Source organism: Pan troglodytes, chromosome 7 (genome assembly GCF_028858775.2).
Source record: "Pan troglodytes isolate AG18354 chromosome 7, NHGRI_mPanTro3-v2.0_pri, whole genome shotgun sequence".
NCBI lineage: Eukaryota > Metazoa > Chordata > Mammalia > Primates > Hominidae > Pan > Pan troglodytes.
Window position 1 is genome coordinate 61,957,667 of NC_072405.2, and position 8,361 is coordinate 61,966,027.

The following is an 8,361-nucleotide window of genomic DNA, read 5'->3' on the forward strand; positions in this document are numbered from 1 at the left end:
GAGCTGCCTCAACTATCCACCAATCACCTCACTTCCCAGTCAGGGAACCAAGAAATGTAGCAGGATGAGCCACAGACAAAACTCCTCAGACACCGAGTTAACGAAGGAAGAGGTTTATTCGGCTGCGAGCATCGTCAAGACTCCTGTCTCAAGAGCCAAGCTCCCCAAGTGAGCAATTCCTGCCCCTTTTAAGGGTTCAAAACTCTAAGGGGGTCCGCATGAGAGGATCATGACCAATTGAGAAAGCAGGGGGTATGTGACTGGGGGCTGCATGCGCCAGTAATCAGAAAGAAACAGAACAGAACAGGGATTTTCACAGTGCTTTTCCACACAATGTCTAGAATCTATAGATAACATATCCGGTTAGGTCAGGGGTGGATCTTTAACTACCAGGCTTAGGTCAGGCAGGTCCAGGCCTGGTTTTGGGTCTGGTTCCTTGGTTTCGGGTCTAGTTCCTAGCCACCGGGCTACCTGCCTTTAGTTTCACTTCTCTTTCCTTTTCTGAGTATAAAACAATATAAAACAATATGAGAGGGTCTGTCTCTCTTCTCTCATATTTAAGTCAGATGATAGTTTTAATTTTTTATTTTCCAAGACCATGTAAAACCTCACGAATTCCAGATATTCTGTTTTACACAGAACTTCTCCTATTGATGGACACTGTTTCTTTCTAGTTACATTTCCTTATAAGATTTATATCATTTATTTTCACTTAAATATTTAATACATCTGGAAGTATTTCTTTTCACTTAAGTATTTAATACATCTGGAATTAATTTTTCTATGTAGAATAAGATAGGGGTTCAATTTTATTATCTTACCAATGGGCAGAGTGCTGTACCAGCACCACTTATTAAAAAATACCAAATGTTATGTTTTCTCTTCTTGCATACTGTTGAATTTTCACAATTAAATTAGACTTGGTTGTTAGATTTGCCTAGGAGGGAACTTTCTGGCCCTCTGTTCTATTCCACTGTGCTATTTTCCATGCTGCCTTTATAGTGTTGTAATATTTGGTAAAATCAAAATATCTTAAAATCAAAATTCCTTAGTCTTCTTTTTTTTCTGCTTTCTTATTCTTTAAATATGTGTCCTTCCTTATGAATTTTAAGATAATTTTCTCCAACTCCATTAAGAAGTTTTTCCATTAGAAAGCTAATTGTAATTTAAATTCACAGATAAGTTTTTGGAGAACTGACATTTAAGTTACCTCAGCTTTCCCAACTCTAGAGCATGCTGCGTGTTTCTGTGGGCTCAGCTCTTTCCTGTTCCTCCTAAGTTAGCAGGCACAGTGGCTTTCTTGTCAAATTTGTCTCCATTTGTAGAGATTTCTTTTCACTTTTGGAATAAAACATTTCATCTTACATGTTTGTTTCCAAATATTAATCATTATTGAAGTGAAAACTACTGGTTTTATGTAAGTATTAAATATCTATTTGTTTTACTAAATTTTATTTATTATTTTATTTTTATTTTTTTAAACACAGCCTCCCCCTGTCACCCAGACTGGAGTGCAGAGGTGCGATCTCAGCCCAGGGCACCCTCTGTCTACCACCCCCTGGGTTCAAGCAATTCTCTTGCCTCAGCCTTGGGAGTAGCTGGGATTACAAGCACACACAACCACACCTGGCTAATTTTTGTATTTTCAGTAGAGACAGATTTGCCTATGTTGGTTGGCCAGGCTGGTCTCGAGCTCCTGACCTAAGTAATCTGCCCATCTGGGCCTCCCAAAGTGCTGGGATTGGCTGGGCCCATTGGCTCATGCTTATAATCCCAGGTACTCTGGAAACTGAGGCATCAGAACCACTTGAGCCCAGGAAGCGGAGGTTGCAGTGAGCCTAGATCAGGCCACTGCACTCCAGCCTGGGTGGTGGAGTGAGACTCCATGTCAAAAAAGGCCGGATGCAGTGGCTCGCTCCTGTAATCCCAGCACTTTGGGAGGCTGAGGCGGGTGGATCACCTGAGGTCAGGAGTTCGAGACCAGCCTGGCCAACATAGTGAAACCCCATGTCTACTAAAAATACAAAAATTAACTGGGAGTGGTAGCAGGTGCCTGTAATCCCAGCTACTCAGGAGGGTGATGCAGGAGAATCACTTGAACCCAGGAAGCGGAGGTTGCAGTGAGCCAAAATCATACCATTGCACTCCAGCCTGGGCGACAAGAGTGAAACTCTGTCTCAAAAAAAAAAAAAAAAAAAGAGACCAAAATGCTAGGATTACAGGCATGAGCCACCACATTCAAAATTAGAACTATTAGTTTTAATAGTTCTAAATTTCTCAGGTTTTCCACATATACAAATATAATCTCAGCAAAAATGGAAATAGTTATGTTTCTAATGTTCCAATGATTTTTCTAATTATTTCAGTCACTTTTCTCATTTTATTTGCTGGAATTGCCAGGCAATGTTAAATATTAATGGTGATTATCTGTTATCCTTCCTTATTTTCTGGCTTAAAAAGAATTTTTGCTTTGAAATCTAGAATATTGACTGTTAGTTTTGTTGGAAAATATTCTTTAATATGTTTAAGTAATTACCCATGATTAGTTTTTATTTTGTCCTTTTCATAGAAATGGCTGTTAATATTTTTAATGAATAGTGTCTTGATATATTCATAAAGTTTTCAACCATTAATCTTTATGTAGAAGAATATATTGATAGTGAGAGTGTTGGCTCACCTGTTATGTCGGCTACTCAGGAGGCTGAGGCAGGATGATTCCTTGAGCCCAAGAGTTCAAGTCTTCCAGCCTGGGCAAAGTAGCAAGACTCCCACCTCATGTATATGTGTATTGTGTGTGTGTGTGTGTGTATCTTAACTCAAGATATTATTAAGTTAATTTAATATTTTATTAAGATATTAATTTAAGATAAATTAAGGTATATATCTTAATATATAAGATATATATATTCTAGGATTATATATATATGTGTGTATGATGTATATACACACACATATATGTATCATCCTAGAATAAACCATACTTGGATTTAGAATATTATACAGTTGGTAATTTGGGGATTCTGCTTCCACATCTTTTATTTTCAATTTTTAGTATTTATATTCATCTATAAATAGGTTTATTATTACTGCTTTTCAATGTCTTTGTCAGGTTTTGATACTAGAATTAGGCTAGAAGATTTTCATTTTTTTCTATAATCTTGAATTATTTACAAATATTAGAGTTCTTTATAGTTAGACCAATTTTACATTTAAGCCTATCTAATCCTAGTGCTTTTTTAAAATAATAGAATATTAGTCCTCTTTCTAATCACTTATTTGGTAACCCGTCTATGTTTTGGATTTTTTGGTTCAGTTCTGAAAAAATTGTATTTGCTTTATAATAATCTAATTTTGGTACATAATTTGATGTAATAGAGTTGAATTCATTACTGCATAATCTCACTTATATGCGGAATCTAAAATGCTTACAATGTTTTTGGTCTTTTACCATTTTTCCTTCCTCATTCTTGACACTTAAAATTTTTGTTCTTACCTTTTTTATCCAGTCAGACTTATGAGTGGCTCATGTATTTGCATTTTTTTCCAAAAACCTGCTTTTTTTACTTTCCAGTCAAGTAATTTCTGCTTTTATCTTTATTAATTCCCCCTTCCTAGTTTATTTTGATTTATTCTGTTAGTGATGTTTTTTGAAATTATTAGAATAACTATAAAATTCTCCCATTTTTTCTTTATTCTTTAGCATAATTATTTATTAATATAATTTTCTTTGTGTAGAGCTTTTATTATTCCATAGATATTTTTCTTTATTCAAACTGAGGTGGCAAAAGAACAGGCAACAGAAGCAAAAATACACAAACAGGATTGTAAAAGCTTCCACACAGCAAAGGAAATTATTAATAGACTGAAGAGACAACCCATGGATAGGGAGAAAGTGTTTGGAAACCATATATCTGATAAGGGACTAATATCCAAAATATATGAGGAACTCAAACTCAATAGCAAGCAAACAAATAACTCAATCAAAAAATGGGCAAAGGACCCAAATAGATACTTCTCAAAAGAAGACATGTAATGGACCAACAGATATATGAAAAAATGTTTATCCCTAACTACAGGAAAATGCAACTCAAAACTATATATGTTAGAATGAATCATTGTTATCCAAAAGACAAAACATAACAAGTATTGGCAAGGGTGTGGAGAAAAGGGAATCCTTGTGCATTGTTGGTGGGAATGTAAATTGATGCAGCCATCAGGAAAAACAGTATGGAGGTTCCTCACACACACACACACACACACACAAAATATATATATATATATATATTTACCATATAATCCAACAATACCACTCCTGGGTATGTATTCAAAGGAATTGAAATCAGTATGTCAAAGACGTGTTTGCACTCCAACATACTGCAGCATTATTCGCAATAGCCAAGATACAGAAGCAACCTAGCTGTCCATTTTCAGAAGAATGGATAATGAAAATATATATGTACACAATGGAATACTATTCGTACTATTCAGCCTTTAAAAGGAAGGAAATTCTGTCATTTGTAACAACATTGATGAACTCAGAGAACATTATGTTAAATGAAATAAGCCAAGCATGGAAAGACAAATGCTACATAATCTCACGTATATGTGGAATCTAAGAAAGTTGAACTCATAGAAGTAGAGAGGAGAATGGTGGTTTTCAGAGGCTGGGGAAGAGGAATGGATGGGAAAAGGGGAGATGTGGGTCAAAGGGTACAAAGTTTCAGTTAGGAGGAATAAGCCTTAGTGATCTATTGCACAGAACGATGACTATAACAAATAATGATGTATTAGATACTTCAAAATTGCTAAGAGAGTAGATTTTAAATGTTCTCACCACAAAAAATGAAAAGTATGAGAGGCAATTTATGTTAATTAGCATTATTTAATCATTCCACATTGTAAACATATAGCAAAATATCACATTGTACCCCACAAATATGTACAATTTTTGCTTGTCAATTTAAAATAAAATTTTATTAAACTTTTTAAAAATTGAGATAAAATTTACATACAGTAAATGCCAAGATGGTAAGTGTTCAGTTCAATATGTTTTAACAATTATAGACACTCATATAACCCTACCCGAAATAAGCATAGAGCATTTAGGCCCCACAAGTGTTCTCCATGTCATTTCTACCCAATCCCTCATTCCACCTCACCAAGTGCAAATGATGCACGATTTTTTTTTTTTTTTTTTTTTTTTTTTTTTTGCTCCTTAGCTAGTCTGGGTTCTTGTCTCACAACCAGAAAGAATTAGGCATGCAGACGCATTGAAGGGTGAGGAGGGCTGGAATGTATTCAGCGAAAAGAAAGATCTCGGCAAAGAAAGGGGGTCCTGTAAGCAGGTTTCCACCTCCCAGATTTAATACCAGAGCCATTACACATGAGTTGAAGAGGCCAGGCTCCTCCCCTGCATAAGGCATGAATTCCTGGTGGTTCCACACCATTCCTCCAGTGCATGTGGGTCTCCAGTCTGCTGTGGGCATGCCCAGGAAAGCCCCCTGTGCAGCTTCCCTTATCTGCACAAAACATCTGGTGTAAATATTTGTGGGGAAGGTTGAAGTTTCTCCGGGGGCTCTTCCCTATCTGCCTAGGCCTTTATCTGCCTCCTGCATCTATCACAACCACTGCTCTGATTTTTGCCACTGTAGATTAATGTTGCCTGTTCTATGAAGTTGTATAAATAGGTTCACATAGAGCACACTTTTTTCTGGCTCCTTTTGCTCAATATCATGTTTTTGAGATTTGTCTGTGTCAAGACTTCTCAGCCTTTATTGATGAGTATTGCTCCATTGTATGAATAGACCTCAATTTGTTTATCCATTATCCTATTGATAGCTATTTCGGTTGTTTCCAGTTTGGGGCTATAATGAATAAGGCTGCTATAAAAATTTTTCAAACAAGTCTTTTTGTACACATCAATGTGTATTACTCTTGAGTAAATACTTATGTTAGTGGAATTTCTGGATCGTGGTTTAGATTATGTTTAATTTGATAAGAAAATGTCAAAACAATTCCGTAAAGTGTTTGGACCTTTTTACAATGTCCAAGAATACCCACAATTGAGAGTACCCACAATTAGTACTGTCAATCTTTTTGATTTTAGCTGTTCTAGCTGATGTGGAATTTTATCTCATTATTGTACTGATTTACAATTTCTTGAAGGTTAATTTTGTTGAGCATGTTCCTATGTATTTATTGGACATTCATTTTTTTGTAAAGTGTGTGTTCATATCTTTTGAATATCAATTAACTATATGTTGTAGATCTAATCTACAACTTTCTATTCTCCACCCCTGACCTATGTGTCTCTCCCTACACAAATATCGCACACTCTTGACTACTGTAGCTTCAAAGTAAATCTTGAAATCATGCAGTAGGAGTCCTCCAACTTTGTTCTTTTTTAGAATTATTTTGGCTGTTCAAGATCCTTTGCATTTCCATAAAACACTTCAGCATGAGCTTACCAATTTCTTCATAAATGTCTGCTATGATTTTATAGAGACTGAGTTGAATCTATAAATCAATTTAGGAAGCAGGGATATACTAATAATACAGAAACTTTCAATCATAAATATGGTAGTATATCTCTATTTGTTTAAATTTTTAATATATCTCAGCAATGTTTTCCAATTTCAAAAATAGAGATCTCACATTTTATTTATATTTATTCCTAAATATTCCTAATTTGTTTGTAAGGTGTTGGGTTTTTTCAAATATTTTTTGGACATCTATTGAAATTATCATATGGAAAGTAAGTGGTGAATTACATTGATTGATTGTCATACATTAAATCAATCTTACATTCCTGTGATAAATCCGTCTTGTCAGGATATATCACCCTTTTTATCTCTTGCTGTATTTGATTTGCTAATATCATATGGATAATGCTAATTTTTATTTGCTAATATTATAGGGACATTGTTATGTAATTTTCATTTCTTATACCTTTGTCAATTTGGGGCATTAAGGGTATACTAGCCTCATAAAATACATTTTGAAGGTTTCATTTCTCCTTCATTTTCTGAAAGATTGTGTGTAATATTAGTATTATTTGTTCCTTCACAGAATACAGCCTGAAGCCATCTGAGCCCCAAATTTTCTTTGTGGATAGAGTTCTCATTACAAATACAATTTCTCTCATAAATTCGTGCTTTTTAAATTTTCTGTTACTTCATAGTTTTGCTAATCTGTGTTTTTTAAGGAGTTTATCCACTTTAGTCAATAAAATAACTGGCATAAAGTTATTAGTAAAGTTTAATTGTATCTTCTTTTTTACTATTGATGTTGGTAATGTGTTACCTATTTTCTTGTCAGTTGCGTGACATTCCCCTGGGCAGCACTGAGGAAGTCTTGACACTTCAAATGAAATACCATATGGCTTTGCCACCATAGGAAGTCATGAAGTCACCAGAAATACTCACAGCTCCCTGGCCAGGGGAGAATGACTGTCCATAACTATTTCTATAGCAGGAGACAGCACCATGCAGCCAACTGTCTTACCAGGTCTCTGATATCCTGCATGCTGGCAGCACAACTGAGCAAATATTTGAGTGATATGAATAAGTTACACTTGAATGGGAAGGCTGTCAGAACTTGGTGAAGCAGAGAGCTTGAGAAAGTGGCAGTCTTCCCTTATCAGGAAAAACAAAAACAAAAAAAAACACTCTCATGTTTTATGAGGAGAGATTGCCTGCAATCAAAGGCTACCAGGCTGGGGGTTCAAAACCAAGAGAATGAGTTAACAGAAATCCAAACTTGGATAGGGTTGGATGGCCAATCTCTCACACCTGCTCCCTTCCATGCTCTAAGGAGTGTGGACTAGACACAGAAGCCAAATAGGAAATAATAGTAATGGCCGGAGAACTACTAAATTACAGAGTTTCCCAATAAAGCTTGTTTGAAAGATAGAACACAGGCCTGAAGCTAAAACAGGGCTTCCAATCTCTTCCTCTTTGAATTCCAAGCCTACTCCTGGGGCTCTGAACCAGAGGTGCCTGGTTGCTGAAGGGCAGTGAGCTGCTGGAAAATGCAGCCCTGGGCCCTGAGGAGGCCCGAGGTAGGGCACGAGAACTCTGTGTATCACAAGGAGCCTGCTAGAAGCAGGAGTCTTGCGGCCTCCGGATGCACACACATTAAGGAGGAAGCCAGGGAAAGAGGCTGGTGCACGTTGCCTTTTTCATATACTTTGAAGGCAACAAGCGCAAAAATTGAGCTAGCCAATTAGCAGCTTCTTTGCAATGAAAGCAGTCGGATCATCTATGCCTGAGGGTAAGGTCATTAGGGAGCAAAACTAAAAATGTTTACTCTAAAACTGCCCCCATCTGCACCATGATACTCACACCCAGGAGAGGAGCAAAA